This window comes from Arachis stenosperma, chromosome 9 (assembly GCF_014773155.1).
Source record: "Arachis stenosperma cultivar V10309 chromosome 9, arast.V10309.gnm1.PFL2, whole genome shotgun sequence".
NCBI lineage: Eukaryota > Viridiplantae > Streptophyta > Magnoliopsida > Fabales > Fabaceae > Arachis > Arachis stenosperma.
Window position 1 is genome coordinate 31,165,784 of NC_080385.1, and position 17,609 is coordinate 31,183,392.

The 17,609-nt window shown below is 35.0% G+C and overlaps 1 non-coding gene across 1 annotated transcript; it reads right to left on the reverse strand.

Annotated features, from left to right (window-relative positions):
• Positions 1 to 15,583: 15,583 nt before the first annotated feature.
• LOC130953680 (small nucleolar RNA R71) lies at positions 15,584 to 15,691 on the reverse strand. Its single transcript, XR_009075842.1, has one exon. It is a non-coding gene; the product is annotated as a small nucleolar RNA R71 (small nucleolar RNA).
• Positions 15,692 to 17,609: the final 1,918 nt, after the last annotated feature.

The following is a 17,609-nucleotide window of genomic DNA, read 5'->3' on the forward strand; positions in this document are numbered from 1 at the left end:
CCCACAATCGCGAGTTTGAAGCTCGTCACAGTCATTCAATCATTGAATCCTACTCAGAATACCACAGACAAGGTTTAGACCTTCCGGATTCTCTTGAATGCCGCCATCAATTCTAGCTTGTACCACGAAGATTCCGGTTAAAGAATCCAAGAGATAAACATTAGAGCCTTGTTTGCTTGTAGAACAGAAGTGGTTGTCAGTCACTTGTTCATAAGTGAGAATGATGATGAGCGTCACATAATCATCACATTCATCAAGTTCTTGAGAGCGAATGAATATCTTGGAATAAGAACAAGCTGAATTGAATAGAAGAACAATAGTAATTGCATTAATACTCGAGGTACAGCAGAGCTCCACACCTTAATCTATGGTGTGTAGAAATTCCACCGTTGAAAATACATAAGAACAAGGTCTAGGCATGGCCGTGAGGCCAGCCCCCAATGATCTAAGATAGCATAAAACTCAAAGATAGCTACCAAGATGAAAATACAATAGTAAAAGGTCCTATTTATAGGGAACTAGTAGCTTAAGAATTACAAAGATGAGTAAATGACATAAAAATCCACTTCCGGGCCCACTTGGTGTGTGCTTGGGCTGAGCATTGAAGCATTTTCGTGTAGAGACTCTTCTTGGAGTTAAACGCCAGCTTTTGTGCCAATTTGGGCGTTTAACTCCCACTTTGGTGCCAGTTCCAGCGTTTAACGCTGGGAATTCTGAAGGTAACTTTGAACGCCGGTTTGGGCCATCAAATCTTGAGAAAAGTATGGACTATCATATATTGCTGGAAAGCCCAGGATGTCTACTTTCCAACGCCATTGAGAGCGTGCCAATTTGACTTCTGTATCTCCAGAAAATCTACTTCGAGTGCAGGGAGGTCAGAATCCAACAGCATCTGCAGTCCTTTTCAGTCTCTGAATCAGATTTTTGCTCAGGTCCCTCAATTTCAGCCAGAAAATACCTGAAATCACAGAAAAATACACAAACTCACAGTAAAGTCCAGAAAAGTGAATTTTAACTAAAAACTAATAAAAATATACTAAAAACTAACTAAATCATACTAAAAACATACTAAAAACAATGCCAAAAAGCGTACAAATTATCCGCTCATCAATAACCCTCTGATAATTCTCCATGGTCAAAATGCAGATGATGTTTTAGCCCTATTACGTGCTAATCATAGTGGTGAACGTTATCAAGTCACAAGGATTGTGAAAGATGTACTCAATCAAGTCGGTTTGAACGTTGGGTTTATGAACCGCCTCCATTTTGTATCTGCTTTTCCTCAAGTTGTTCAAATGGCCGAAGTGCCAAAAGGGGTGAAAAATCCAAAAATAATTATGAAATTTTCAGGGAAAGTTAGAGAATCGACTACTAAACATGTCGCTCGATATTTGGTTAAGATTGGGAACTTAGCCAATGATGAGAATTTGACATGAAGTTTTTTCCTTCTTTATTAACGAAGAATGTGTTTACTTGATTTTCGAATCTCAGACCAAATTCAATAACGACGTGGAATCGGTTAGAGACTGCTTTTCATGCTCAATTTTACCGGGGGAGTTGAATGTAGCAGTTACTGATCTAGTAGCTTTGAAATGAGAAGATGGTGAAACCATTGATGACTATATGATACATTTTAAAAATGTTAGAAGTAGATGTTATGTGTCATTACCTGAGAGTGAAGTTGTGAAAATAGCAGTCATGGGATTAGGATTCTATATGCGTCAAAAATTGCTTAATGTGCATATACCTGACTTAGTTCATTTGGCTGAAAGGGTTTGTCAGGTTGAACTTATGAAGAAGGAAAAAGAGAAATATAAGAATGAACAAAGGTTAAAGAGTAAATCTTTTACTTGAAAGGAGAAGGTTGCTTATGTAACCATGGAGTCCTTGGAAGAGGAGTTCGATCTCGAAGTAGAGGTTGATTTGGCTGAACTTAAGAAGGGTCCTCCATATGTTTGCTCTTTACTTAAAAAGCTCCCTAGTAATGAAAAGTCGAATGATTCAAAACTAAAGAGTGGAAAGAAATATAGTTTTGATATCTCGAAATCTGATCAGATTTTTGATGTATTGCTTAAAGATAAACAGTTGATTCTGCCTGAAGGTAGAACTTTACTTTTGGTGAAAGATTTAAAAGGAAAATCTTATTGTAAATTTTACCAAGCAACTAGTCATTCAACTAACAGCTGTGTTTGTTTCAGGGACCTGATATATGAAGCTATTATGGAAGAACGTTTGAAGTTTGATGATGGGAAGAAAGAGATGAAAGTTGATGTTGATCCTTTCGATGTTAAGGCCAGTTTTGTCGAACCATATTTTGGCATAAATATGGTTGGAATGTCTTATGATTTTGACGTGGCCCTAGGTGATTTCGAATCACAAGTCCGATCAGTATATCCTCGAGCGGGGATGGTTTGTTAGATTTTCTGGTGCAGCAAAAGATCAAAGATCGGGACGTATCTCTGTGTCCTCGATGTAATGCTGTATTTGACGTTGAGGCTGCTGCAATCTTTCAAAAAGAAAGGATGCAGAAAAAATTGGCTCAAATTATAGTAATTCTCTAACTCTATAGTGAGAACCAGCGAGGATGACGTTCTCACTCCTCTACAGATCTCTTTTTCAGGTTAAGGACGATGAGGTTCGGAAGAACTTATATATTCCTCTTCTGTTTAAAAGATGTTTTGTGCTGTATTAGTTACTTTTTTCCTCGCCTTTATCTTTACAAGTTTGTTTAAGAGGGATAGGATCTTGTTTATGTAATGCTTGTAAAACTAATAGTATGTGAGTGAAAATCAAATAGCAATTTGGTACAACAAATAATATTTTAGATTAATTAGGATTCAATTAGTTTCAAGTTAAACCTCAAAATCCCCAATTTTATACACAAACCCTAATTTTATTAACACACACATTTCTCCCTTTTCCTAATTCAAACTCTAGCCGCCACCCACCCTTCCTAAAACACAAATGCATGCACTCAACGTAGAAAAGGGGAGAAGAGAAACAGGAAGAAAGAGAGGGGAGGAGGAGGACGGCGCTGGCGGGAGTCACTGCTGTCGTGCCGTTGTGTTGCGCAGAGAAGAGAGGTGAGAGACGAGGAAGGAGAGGAGGAGAAGAGGCTGCTGCTACCGTCAAGCTTGCCACCGTCCTCATTGCATCGCCACTGTCGAGCTCACAGGCGTGGAGGAAGCACAGCGCTGCCAGCTTCATCAGATTTCTGCCGTCGAACCTGTCCTTACCACCGCCGCTGAACTCGCACACAGAGGGAAAGGATGCGTGAAAGGGAGTCGTCACGGGGCTGCTGTCGCTGCCGCATTGCTGGGCTCGCCAATTGTGAAGGGTCGTCACCGTTAATGGAGTTTCGCCAGGAGAGTGGAGACGCACGAGGAGGGAGCCAGAATCGTGGCCAGTCATGTTGCTCTCACTGTCGGAGCTTCATCCACCGCTGCTGCTTGACGTGCTGAGCTGCTGCGCCGCCTCTGCCGCCGGAGAATGCCGCTGCATCGCCGGGATCCACTGCCGGTAAAGGTCTTGTTAATGGATTCTGTCCATTTCAGATTCTGGGAATACTATAGTCACTGCATGTTGGTTTCAGTTGTCGTGGCTGGAATTCGTTGCCGCTGCCGCGTGAGGTGGCTACCAGGGGCCGCTACCAAAATTGGTTCAGAGACCGCCGCTGCTTCACTTTTCTATTACAGTAAGTATTTCAGCTTCGGAGACCCCGTATTAGTGTTCTATTACATGTATTAAAGTCTTTGCAATATTAATATTTTTTGGAATTAGAAAATCGAGTTTGCATGTTGCGATTGAGGCTGTTCTGCCATTGAGAAAGCAAGCAGAATTGAGATTTCGGTTGCGGTTAATTTTGGGTTGAGCGAAAAGACTTCAGTTGACACGTTTGGGTTATGGTTTCGCTTATTGGGGTAGGGGACTTTTTAGAAAACTATACTTTATAAATTGGAATTATTATATATGGATAATGATTTGAGAAAATGTATCTTTGGTGATTGTATATGTTTTATGTATTGTTTAATTGTCTTGAATGGATAAGAATGCTTGTTTGATTGGATTATTGTTTGGTTTTGTGAAACGGACTATTTTAAAGTGTTTCTTTGAAGTTAGTTCTTCTAAAGTTTTGAAATCAAGTTTAATTCGTTGGAGATTGATTTGAGATTGAGTTGGATTTTCTTGAAATATGAAAATGATATGCACTTTTGGATTCAGCTTGATTTTGAATTGATTTTGTTTTGAACTCGTTAAAGAAGGTTGTGGAATGGTTTGGTTGGGACCCAGAAAGGATGGCAAAGTCCAAGTTTTAGGGAGTTGTTGCCGAATTTTCTATAAAATCTGAAATTTTGTTTGAAATGTTATTTAGAAAGTTTGAATTTGAGAAATCCTAATATTAGATTTATTAAGAAAATAGTATGTTTCGAATTTAATTTAATTGAAAAAAACATGTATCTTGAGTTCAATTTATTCAGAAAAAGAATTACTTTACAGTTTTAAATCACTTAAGAAAAGTATTGTCCTAAGGTCGATTTTATCTATAAAAAGAGTTTATGTTTTGAATTAGACTTGAGGAATTCGTTCAAAGGAGCTTTAATGACTTTACAAGAAAATGGACTTTGATGGAATGATGTCGTTTTGTGATGTTTTTGGAAAAAGTTGAAAGAATTGGTTTCTAAGAATGAAATTGAGATTGGTTTTGGATTTTAAACTTGGTTTGGAATTACATAATTTAGTTTAGAAACTTCCTTTGAATAACTCAATTTAAGGAAACAATTATTTTTAAGAATCTTTACTGAATTTATGGAAATGAGGTTGGTTATTTTTTCCCTAAAGTCTTGAGACTCTGTTGAGGAATTTTATGACCAAATTCTGATTTAGAATGAATGATTTTGAGTTTTCAGAAGAGAATTTAAATGTGGCTTTGTTTTGAAAGAAAATTAAATTGAAGAAAAGTGGTCATTGAATATGTTTGTTATTGAAAGTAAAGGGGTCAAGAATAATTTTTTTGAAATAAGATTTCAAGCTTGATTGATTATGGATATTATTGAAAATATGATGAGGGTTTCTGGCCTGGTAAAGATGGTGGTATAGTCCCACTTGTTCAGTGCGTAAACCATTGTGCAGGGATGGTGGTTTTATCCCGCATGCAGTGAGGACGGTTGTTTTATCCCGCTCACGTATTGATGAATTGTTAAGCAAGGACGGTGGTGTGATCTCACTTGCATATTGATTTATATGCCCAGTAAGGACGGTAGTTTAATCCCGCTTGCGTGTTCTAGGCAAGGATGGTGGTTCAATCCCGCTTGTCTATGGAACCTACGGATAAGGATGGTGGTCTAATCCCGCTTATCCGAGTCGGGTTTGGCAACATAATCGACGCGTGAGTTCATGGCCAGTAGGACAGGCATTCATCATATGCATCTATATGACATTGTTTGGGTGTGCATATTGTACTTGGTTTGCCTATGTGATTAATTGTGTTTAACTGTTAATTGTTCTACTTGATGTAACTGCTTGATTGTATTTGAATCTTCTTACTTATGTTTGTGACTGAAAAATTGGTTGGATTGTGGTGGATTGGCTGTTGTTTGGATTGTTTGGGCCTAGGGCCGTGGTTGATTATGAGATGGGCCGAAGGCCGTGTTTGGTTTGTGTTTTTGGTTTAGAAAAGTATGAAAAACTAAACTGGTTCAGCATAGACTTAATGAATCTATGATTGGGACAGCTTGGTCCTTCATTCTATCTAGGAGAAACTTTTAAAAAGGTTTTGGAATTTTTGAAGAGTTGACAGTTTTCTCTTTTAAAAAGGATTTCAGATATTTGAATGTGAGTTTTTGGTTTTGAAAGGATACATAAGGCGGATATTAATCACTGTACTTTAAAAAGAATTTTATTTTCACGTATCCTATTATAGTAATTCTCTAACCCTATAGTGAGAACCAGCAAGGACGATGTTCTCACTCCCCTACAGATCTCTTTTTCAGGTTATAGACGACAAAGATCGGAAGAACTTATATATTCCTCTTCTGTTTAAAAAGATGTTTTGTGTTGTATTAGTTACTTTTTCCCTCGCCTTTATCTTTATAAGTTTGTTTAAGGGGATGGGATCTTGTTTATGTAATGCTTGTAAAACTAATAATATATATATATTCTTTGTAAGTATTGTAATTTGTATTGAAAGTATAGATGTATGTTTAGAAAAATACGTGTTAAGTTCAAACAGGCTCATACTTTAGTATTAAATATTTAAGAGTCGCCGTAATATCTGAGCTATTAGAATGGCGCAACTGGAAGCGTGACATTTTGATAGTTCGGGTGTAACATTTTGATCCTCAATAATTTTTTTTTAATATTATTTTCATTAGATAGATTGATTCTTATATTATTTTAAAGAGGGACTAATTTATTTTAAAGTGTCTCTTTTAAAGATCTAATTAATGGGCATGCTTTAAAAATGTGACTGAAATTAAAAACTAGTCACACTTTAAAAACATGTCTTATTTTTCTACAGCCACACTTTGATAAGTGTGACATATAAAATGTGGCCAAAATTCTAGTCAATTGCCACTCTTATAAAAATGCAGTTATTGACTATTTTAGGCCACGTTTTTAAAGCGTGGTAGAAAAAAGTCGTTGCGACAGAACTAATTAGTTCTTGTAGTGAATAAGATCCCTGGTAGTATTTAGTGAATATTCTCTTATGCTCAAGGAAGAACAAAAATGTTACATATGTATTTTATATTAATGACTAATTAAATAACTAATTTTTAGTATACACGTAACACGGCTGATGCAGAAATATTTACTCCTTCATCATGGTGAAAAAATTCTTCTTTTATTATTTTTTTATTTTTTTATTATTTTTTTTATTTCTTCTTCTAACAGATAAATATTAAAAAATTCTCCTTTCTTTGTTATCATACGTAAGAATTTGTCTTCCTCGTGGAAAAACCTTGCATCTATCTTGTACTTATACGTTCGATACGCGTTGCATTTCCACTCCAACTAAATTATTATTTAATAATTTTTAATTATTATTTTTACATAATTTTTTTTTATCTAATACATCTTATTTCACGTTATAAATAGGAGTGATGCTAACCTCAAGCTCATCAAGGCAATGGAAGAAAAGATGTCATACATAAGCAAGCACCACCTGTTAGTATTGACTTTTGCACTTGTGCTACTCTTCCATACTCCAGAAGCTCCAAGGGTGCCGGCGCCGGAGCCTGTTTCTGTCTGCCCGCCTCATGAAAAAAACATACCGCTGCAAGGGTACCCTCCGCCATGCATACCGCGGCCACCAGTACTTGGCATTTCTTCCCCGTCTATCGATCATGAACAGGACACCAAATATAAGAACACAACTCATAACTGATAAACCAACCCTCCTCAGTCATCATACAATAAATATTTGTTGAATTTTATTTGTAAGGAGATTACAAAGTCGTATGTATTGTCTTCAATTAGATATGATATTACGATTAGGATCTATTTGGGCGATTATGAAATTTTAAGATCAAGAATAAAAGTCACCATTATTTATGCGTGATGATTTGGCTGTCTCATTGTCTAAAATGAAGTAATGATGGAGAGGCTCGGTATGATAGCCCTGTATTAATTCTAATTTTAAAAAGAATAGGTGACTTAGCTTATGGAGTACTCGTAACTAATACTCGATCGATCAACCCAAAGCCATCGGCATATAACACAACTGTTTTCAATTTTTCATATATACAAGAAATTTTTAGGAGCCCAATATATATATATATATATATATATATATATATATATATATATATATATAAGAGTATTTATATTCAAATTAAATGTATTAATTTTTACTGTTTTAATCATTATAAATTTATAATTATAGAAATAAATTATTAAAAAAATAATAATTAACATAATAGCATCTAAAATTATACTAAATATATTTTTTTTTGTCTAAATCAATTTTTTTCAAAAAATATTGAATATCAATAAAAAAATATAAAATGACAAACTTAAAATATAATAAGACTTTTTTTTATTTGATACTATGATACCAATTATTGTATTGTGCAACATATTAAAGATAGTAGTGATATAAAAAAAATTAAAATACTAGACTTATTTTAATAAATACTTATATATATATATATATATATATATATATATATATATATAGTTTATCTATTTTATAATTTAGTTGAAAAATAATTTTATTTTATAAAACATTAAAATTAATAAAATAGTATGAAATCATTTATTTGTATTATTTATTATTTCATAGTTGAATTTTATTTAATTTATTATACTTTGAAATAATAAGATTCTCTTTTTATTATAAACATAAAAAATAAAAATGAAAATTAAAAATTTGTTGACCTTAAAAGAAAAAAGAAAAGAATATATATATATATATATAAACACTCACAAACAGGAGAATGTGTTTGTAGTAACCAAGACCAAGAACTTGTGAAAAAATTGTAACAAAAATAATAATCAATTGAACAACTTGTATAAAACAAAATAAATGGTCAAAATTTTACATACTTTTATAAAATATTTGGAGGGCCATAGCCCCTATATATTATTTTAATAAAGTTCTGCAGTGGTGGAGCTTGAACTGAAATTTTGTGGGAGCCAATATACAATTTAAAAAAATAAAAAAATAATACATTATATTTTTATTTTTTGTTACAAAGAAAAAATATTAAACCAAACATATTGAAATCGTTTTGAATAATTTGTACTAGGTAAATAATAGTTATTTAATTTTTTTTATATTGTTGTTATTTATCATAACATCTTTTAATTTCATTTTTTTTGTTTGAATGATATTGCCAAAATTAAAACTAACTATTTCTAAGATTTCATTTTAAAAAAATAAGATCAAACAAATAATATCAAATTTATTAATTAGTTATGATTATTTGAACCTTTAAAGGTTATATACTTGCATTGAATCACTTTTTTCATGATTTATTAAAATAGTAGAACCATCAATAGATGTTAATATTGTAGACTATATATTTATTTTTCTTTTTTAAACATTAGTCTTTCTCTTAAAAAATATATAATTTTTTAATTTTTATCATTATATTTGTAAAAAAATTAGAATATATAAAATATTAAATATGTAAAAGAAATTGTTATTACAATGATAAATATTAAAAATGATAATATACGCTAATTGATAATTTAAATTTTTATTGATAAAAAATTTAATTAAAAAAATAGAAAAATATAAAATAATATTAAAATAAATTAATAAAAAAATTATTTAATTTTTCAAAGATAATACATGAAATTATAATTATTTAAAATTTAGCTTGAAACTTAAAAGATTGAAACTTTGAATATTAATTATAACACTAATATTATTGAATATCTTAATTTTGTATGTAAAAAATTAATAAAACTTAAAATAACATTAAATTAAATTATTGTCAAAAGCTAATTATCAAAGTTTATTATAGTCCAATATATTTGGTTTTTTTACAATTTGTAAAACTTCAATTACATTAAAAAATCAAAGTCCAAAGTTCATTATATTAAATTTGGCATAAAATGTTACCAAGTGAATGAATTATGTGAGTTTTCAATACGCATAAATAACTTTAATAAAAAGATAGATAACCAAATTAGTTAAATAATATATTTAAAGAAATATTACTCATTTTTATATAAAATATTTGGGGGCATGGCCCCATTGCCCATAAAAAGCTCCGCCTCTCCGCCACTACTTTGTATTATAATTTATTTCCAACTTAAACTTAAAATATAATGCAGTTAATACAGTTTTATCTGTGACAGTTTTAATGTAATTACATTTTGCGACCCAATTTGAAGCATCCTTATCAAAAGTAGTGTACGTAAAGATTTTTCTTGAAGGATCTCAATTTTGTTCTTCTGTGTCTTGACTTTCGCCCGTGAAAATTTGCAAGCCAATTACGTTAACCACGCCGCAAAACATATGTTCCAACTACCCTTAATAATCAACATCACTACAACATTGTTTATTTATAGTAATATATGTTCAAGATAACATTTTAAAAAAATTATCTAAAATATATACAGAGAATATTTTATACTAATCACAAAAAATAGAATTATAATAATATATTTTTTATTAACACATCATAAATAATGTCTTTGATAAATTAAAAGACACTTATTAAGTGTTGCCTTATTAAATACACAAATAATTATTATAAAGTTAATATATTACTTTTTGTAGATGTTGTCTTTAAATTTATTTTAAGCTTCACTCTTTAAATATTGTCTAAAATTTTTAATGCCTCTTCCAAAAAATAAATCCTACCAACATATTTTATATAACTTTGTTTTTAAATTTTTACCAATTTTAAAATAAAACAAATCCAATTTAATAACTAATAAAAACAAAAGCACCAAAAGAGGATTAGGGTTCTACTGTGAGAAAAAGGAGGAAAAGAAGAAAGCGAAGAGAGAAGAAGGAAAAATCGCCATCGAAAGAGGAAGAAGAAAAAGAAGGAGAAGAAGACGGCAGAGAGAAAAGTTGCTATAGCCACTTTCTTCACCTTTAGTACCATCTCTGCCTTGTGCTGCTGTTGTCGTTTCTACCTTGCACTAACGGATCTGCCACTATTGTATCCTTTTTCTCTGCTTGCCGTCGTGTTTCTTCCTTATTGCTCGAGCTCGCCCTGTGTTTTGTTTTGCTCGCGTTTGAGCTTCGATCCTCTCTGCTCGCGTTTGTTCATCACTGCCAGTTTACTATTTTGTAGGTACCTATGATTCTACCTATTTTTTTCTTTTCCATTTTTGCGCTATGAATTCTAATTTTAATAATATTGCTATTGCTATTATAACATTTTTGGTAATAATGTTGATGTTTTAAACTTCTTTAGTTTCTGTTCGCCATTCATTTTTTACCAAAGGAAGAGTGGCAGGAGTTGATTCAGGTTCCCCTCTTATTTAATCTTATGAGATATCTTCAATTCAGTAACAATATTTAGTAACCTACGAAGTGGTAGTGATGTTGTTGTTGTTGTCGATATTACATCCGTGACGTAGTAGTTGCGGCTGTTTGAATTGAAGCTGCTGCCACTGACTTGGTGCAAATTCTGCATTCTTTGGTTCCATTCAATTCCAATCTTTCTCACTTTTTAACTCGGTACTCTGGGTTTGGTCTCTTCGGTCCTTTAGGACCACGCTGTGAGCAAGCTTTACATTTATAACCATTAACCTTTCAGTTTATGCCATTTTGAGTTTTTAATTATATTTATAAAACTATTGTTGAAGAACTTTGATTCGATTAGAATAACTGATTTATTATAGTTGAATACTTATTTTTATGAAACTCATACCTTAAAAATTTTACATGAGACTATATATATATGTTTGATAAAGCTTTATATTATTTTAGAACATTTGATTTTACTCGAATATATACTTTTGAAGTATTGAAGTATTTGTTGGCACTCACTTACTTTGAAATTGTGAAATATGTTCTTATGATTGAAAAAGATTTCTGATGAGAAAGTATTATCTGATTCGATTTTATTCGATACCTTATATATTTGAAAGATCAGAGATATTTGAAATTATATGTTTTAAATTGGTTTGGGAGGCTCATATTAGAAAATCGTAGTTAACGGCGGTTATGACGTTAACCTAGATGCATCTGGCTCAGATCTCAGCTAGCAGGGGCGTTGCTAGCTTAATGTGTAGGCCACATGTTGGATCTATTATTTCGTACAGGCATACGAGAGAAAAGGGCTACCCATAGAGGTGGAGCCACCCAAGTGTGGACTTTTGATTTGATTTCTGTATAAGAACTCCCTTATTGATTCACTTATTATTATTAACTAATTTTTTCTAATTAAAATTACTTTTCTAATAATGTTTATATAGTCTTATATCGATTATAGATGTATTGTTGATGAGCGGATAATTTATACGCTTTTTGGCATTGTTTTTAGTATGTTTTTAGCAATTTTTAGTTGAGTTCTTAGTAGATTTTTATTAGTTTTTAGTTAAAATTCACTTTTCTGGACTTTACTATGAGTTTGTGTGTTTTTCTGTAATTTCAGGTATTTTCTGGCTGAAATTGAGGGACCTGAGCAAAAATCTGATTCAGAGACTGAAAAGGACTGCAGATGCTGTTGGATTCTGACCTCCCTGCACTCGAAGTGGATTTTCTGGAGCTACAGAAGCCCAATTGGCGCGCTCTCAACGGCGTTGGAAAGTAGACATCCTGGGCTTTCCAGCAATATATGATAGTCCATACTTTGCCCAATATTTGATGGCCCAAACCGGCGTTCAAAGTCACCCTCAGAATTCCCAGCGTTAAACGCCGGAACTGGCACCAAAATGGGAGTTAAACGCCCAAACTGGCATAAAAGCTGGCGTTTAACTCCAAGAAGAGTCTCTACACGAAAATGCTTCAATGCTCAGCCCAAGCACACACCAAGTGGGCCCGGAAGTGGATTTTTATGTCATTTACTCATCTTTGTAAACCTTAGGCTACTAGTTTTCTATAAGTAGGACCTTTTACTATTGTATTTTCATCTTGGTTTTTCTGGTTCCCTCTCTAGGGCCGAAGCCAATGATCACTCTTGTTCTTATGTATTTTCAACGGTGGAGTTTCTACACACCATAGATTAAGGTGTGGAACTCTGCTGTACCTCGAGTATTAATGCAATTACTATTGTTCTTCTATTCAATTCCGCTTGTTCTTGTTCCAAGATATCACTTGTTCTTCAACTTGATGAATGTGATGATCCGTGACACTCATCATCATTCTCACCTATGAACGTGTGCCTGACAACCACCTCCGTTCTACCTTAGATTGGGTGAATATCTCTTGGATTCCTGATACACGATGCATGCTTGATCGCCTGACAACCGAGCGCTCGCCTGACAACCGAGCCAGCCATTCCGTGAGATCAGAGTCTTCGTGGTATAGGCAAGAACTGATGGTGGCATTCAAGAGAATCCGGAAGGTCTAACCTTGTCTGTGGTATTCTGAGTAGGATTCAATGATTGAATGACTGTGACGTGCTTCAAACTCCTGAGGGCGGGGCGTTAGTGACAGACGCAAAAGAATCACTGGATTCTATTCCGGCCTGATCGAGAACCGACAGATGGATAGCCGTGCCGTGACAGGGTGCGTTGAACATTTCCACTGAGAGGATGGGAGGTAGCCACTGACAACGGTGAAACCCTTGCATAAGCTTGCCATGGAAAGGAGTAAGAAGGATTGGATGAAGACAGTAGGAAAGCAGAGACACGGAAGGGAAAGCATCTTCATACGCTTATCTGAATATCCTACCAATGAATTACATAAGTATCTCTATCTTTATCTTTATGTTTTATTCATCATCTATACCCATTTGAGTCTGCCTGACTAAGATTTACAAGGTGACCATAGCTTGCTTCATACCAACAATCTCCGTGGGATCGACCCTTACTCGCATAAGGTTTATTACTTGGACGACCCAGTGCACTTGCTGGTTAGTTGTGCGAAGTTGTGTTTATGCCATGGTATTGAACACCAAGTTTTTGGATTCATTACCGGGGATTATGAGAGTTGTGAAAAGTATTGTTCACAATTTCGCGCTATCAAGTTTTTGGCGCCGTTGCCGGGGATTGTTTCGTGTATGAACAACTGACGGTTCATCTTGTTGCTTAGATTAGGTATTTTTCTTCAGAGTTCTTAAGAATGAATTCTAGTGTTTCATGATGATCTGTTGAAATCTGGCTGGCTGAGAAGCCATGTCTAATCTTATTGGACCGAGGTTTCAACTGATCATCACAAGAGCTTGTTGATCTCTATCAATCTTGCTATTGGAGCAATGATCTGCTAAGGCTTGGCTGGCCATTGGCCATGTCTAGTGTTTTGGACCGAAGCTTTCTTTGAAAGCTTGGCTGGCTGTGAAGCCATGTCTAATTCCTGGACCGGGGTCTTAAACTAGCATTGCAATGATTCCTGGAATCCAAATTAAGAATTCTGAAACTTTTATTTTCTATTTCCATATAATTTTCGAAAAAATCCAAAAAAATTTCAAAATCATAAAAAACCAAAAAAATATTTTATGTTTCTTGTTTGAGTCTAGTGTCTAATTTTAAGTTTGGTGTCTTGCATGCATTGTTTATTTGATCTTGGTTCTATTTTCAAGTCAATAGTACAGGGAACTGAAGATTCAAAACATGCAGCAGAGGAATTACACAGAAAAAGCTGGGCGTTCAAAACGCCCAGTGAAGAAGGACAGACTGGCGTTTAAACGCCAGCCAGGGTGCCTGGTTGGGCGTTTAACGCCCAAAAAGGTAGTGCATTGGGCGTTAAACGCCAGAATGTGCACCATTCTGGGCGTTTAACGCCAGGATGGCACAAGGGGGAGGATTTTGTTTTCAAATCAATTTTTTTTCAAGTTTTTAAAGTTTTTCAAAATCAAATCTTTTCCAAATCATATCTTTTCAATCAAATATTTTCAAAATCAATTTCTTTCCTTCTTCAAAGATACTTGCTATCAATTAATGATTTGATTCAACATTTCAAGTATGTTGCCTTTTCTGTTGAGAAAGGTTTAATGTTTGAATCATATCTTTTCTTGTTAGGCAGGTCATTAATTTTTAAAATCAAATCTTTTTAAAAATTGTTTTCAAATCATATCTTTTCAATCACATATTTTTTTAAAACCAATCATATCTTCTTAACCTCATCTTTTTCAAAATAGTTTTCAATCAAATCTTTTTGACTTCTAATTTCAAAAGCTTTTTCAAAAATCACTTGATTCTTTTTCCACTTTGAGTTTTCGAAAATTATCAATCAATTTTTCAAAATGATTTTAAAAACTTTTAAATTAATTTTCGAAAATTCTCTTCCCCTCTTCCCACATCCATCTATTTATGGAGTACCACTCCTTCTCAATGCACAATTCGAACTCTATCTGATTAAGTTCGAATTCTACTACCTCTTTCTTCTATTTTTCTGTTCTTCTGACACCTCAAGGAATCTCTATACTGTGACATAGAGGATTCCATATTTTCTTGTTCTCTTCTCTTTCATATGAGCAGGAGCAGAGACAAAGGCATTCTTGTTGAAGCTGATCCTGAACCTGAAAGGACCTTGAAGCGAAAGCTAAGAGAAGCTAAGGCACAACTCTCTACAGAGGACCTAACAGAAATCTTCAAAGAAGAAGACATGGCAGCCGAAAACAACAACAATGCCAACAATGCAAGGAAGGTGTTGGGTGACTTTACTGCACCTACTCCCGACTTCTATGGGAGAAGCATCTCTATCCCTGCCATTGGAGCAAACAACTTTGAGCTTAAGCCTCAATTAGTTTCTCTAATGCAACAGAATTGCAAGTTCCATGGACTTCCATTGGAAGATCCTCATCAGTTTTTAGCTGAATTCTTGCAAATCTGTGACACTGTCAAGACTAATGGGGTTGACCCTGAGGTCTACAGACTAATGCTATTCCCTTTTGCTGTAAGAGACAGAGCTAGGACATGGTTGGACTCACAACCTAAAGAAAGCCTGGACTCATGGGAAAAGCTAGTCAATGCCTTCTTGGCAAAGTTCTTTCCACCTCAAAAATTGAGTAAGCTTAGAGTGGAAGTCCAAACCTTCAGACAGAAGGATGGAGAATCCCTCTATGAAGCTTGGGAGAGATACAAACAATTAATCAGAAAATGTCCTTCTCACATGCTTTCTGAATGGAGCATCATAGGTATTTTCTATGATGGTCTCTCTGAACTATCCAAGATGTCTTTGGATAGCTCTGCTGGAGGATCTCTTCATTTGAAGAAGACACCTGCAGAAGCTCAAGAGCTGATTGAAATGGTTGCAAATAACCAATTCATATACACTTCTGAAAGGAATCCTGTGAACAATGGGACAAATCAGAAGAAAGGAGTTCTCGAGATTGATACTCTGAATGCCATTCTGGCTCAGAACAAGATATTGACTCAACAAGTCAATTTGATTTCTCAAAGTCTGTCTGGAATGCAAAATGCACCAAGCAGTACTAAGGATGCTTCATCTGAAGAAGAAGCCTATGATCCTGAGAACCCTTTAATGGAAGAGGTGAATTACCTAGGAGAACCCTATGGAAACACCTATAATTCTTCATGGAGAAATCATCCAAATTTCTCATGGAAGGATCAACAGAGACCTCAACAAGGTTTCAACAACAATAGTGGTGGAAGAAACAGGTTTAGCAATGGCAAGCCTTTTCCATCATCTTCTCAGCAACAGACAGAGAATTCTAAGCAGAACCCCTCTGACTTAGCAACTATGGTCTCTGATCTAATCAAAACCACTCAAAGTTTCATGACTGAAACAAGGTCCTCCATTAGGAATTTGGAGGCACAAGTGGGACAGCTGAGCAAGAAAATTACTGAACTCCCTCCTAGTACTCTTCCAAGCAATACAGAAGAAAATCCAAAAGGAGAGTGCAAGGCCATCAACATGGCCGAATTTGGAGAGGAAGGAGAGGAAGTGAACGCCACTGAGGAAGACCTCAATGGGCGTGCACTAGCCTCCACTGAGTTCCCCAATGAGGAACCATGGGAATCTGAAGCTCAAAATGAGACCATAGAGATTCCATTGGACTTACTTCTGCCTTTCATGAGCTCTGATGAGTATTCTTCCTCTGAAGAGGATGAGTATGTCACTGAAGAGCAAGTTGCTAAATACCTTGGAGCAATCATGAAGCTAAATGACAAGTTATTTGGAAATGAGACTTGGGAGAATGAACCTCTTTTGCTCACCAAAGAACTGGATGACTTGTCTAGGCAGAAATTACCTCAAAAGAGACAAGATCCTGGGAAGTTTTCAATACCTTGTACCATAGGCACCATGACCTTCAAGAAAGCTCTGTGTGACTTAGGGTCAAGTGTAAACCTCATGCCTCTCTCTGTAATGGAGAAGCTAGGGATCTTTGAGGTGCAAGCTGCAAGAATCTCATTAGAGATGTCAGACCCTTCCTAGCCACAGCAAAGGCTGTGATTGATGTTGATAGAGGCGAACTGATCATTCAAATGAATGAAGAATCCTTTGTGTTTAAGGCTCAAGGATATCCCTCTGTCACCATGGAGAGGAAGCATGAAGAGCTTCTCTCTAATCAGAGTCAAACAAAGCCCCCACAGTCAAACTCTAAGTTTGGTGTTGGGAGGCCACAACCAAACTCTAAGTTTGGTGTTGAACCCCCACATTCAAACTCTAAGTTTGGTGTTGGGAGGTTCCCACATTGCTCTGATCATTTGTGAGGCTCCATGAGAGCCATCTGTCAAGCTACTAACATTAAAGAAGCGCTTGTTGGGAGGCAACCCAATGTTATATTTTATCTATTTTCTTTTGTTATTTTATGTTTTTTGTAGGTTGACGATCATGAGAAGTCACAAAATCAATTGAAAAAGCAAAAACAGAATGAAAAACAGGAAGAAAAACAGCACACCCTGGAGGAAGAACTTACTGGCGTTTAAACGCCAGTAAGGCTAGCAAGTGGGCGTTTAACGCCCAGTCTGGCACCATTCTGGGCGTTTAACGCCAGAAAGGGGCACCAGACTGGCGTTAAACGCCAGAAAAGGGCAAGAACCTGGCGTTAAACGCCAGAAATGGGCACCAG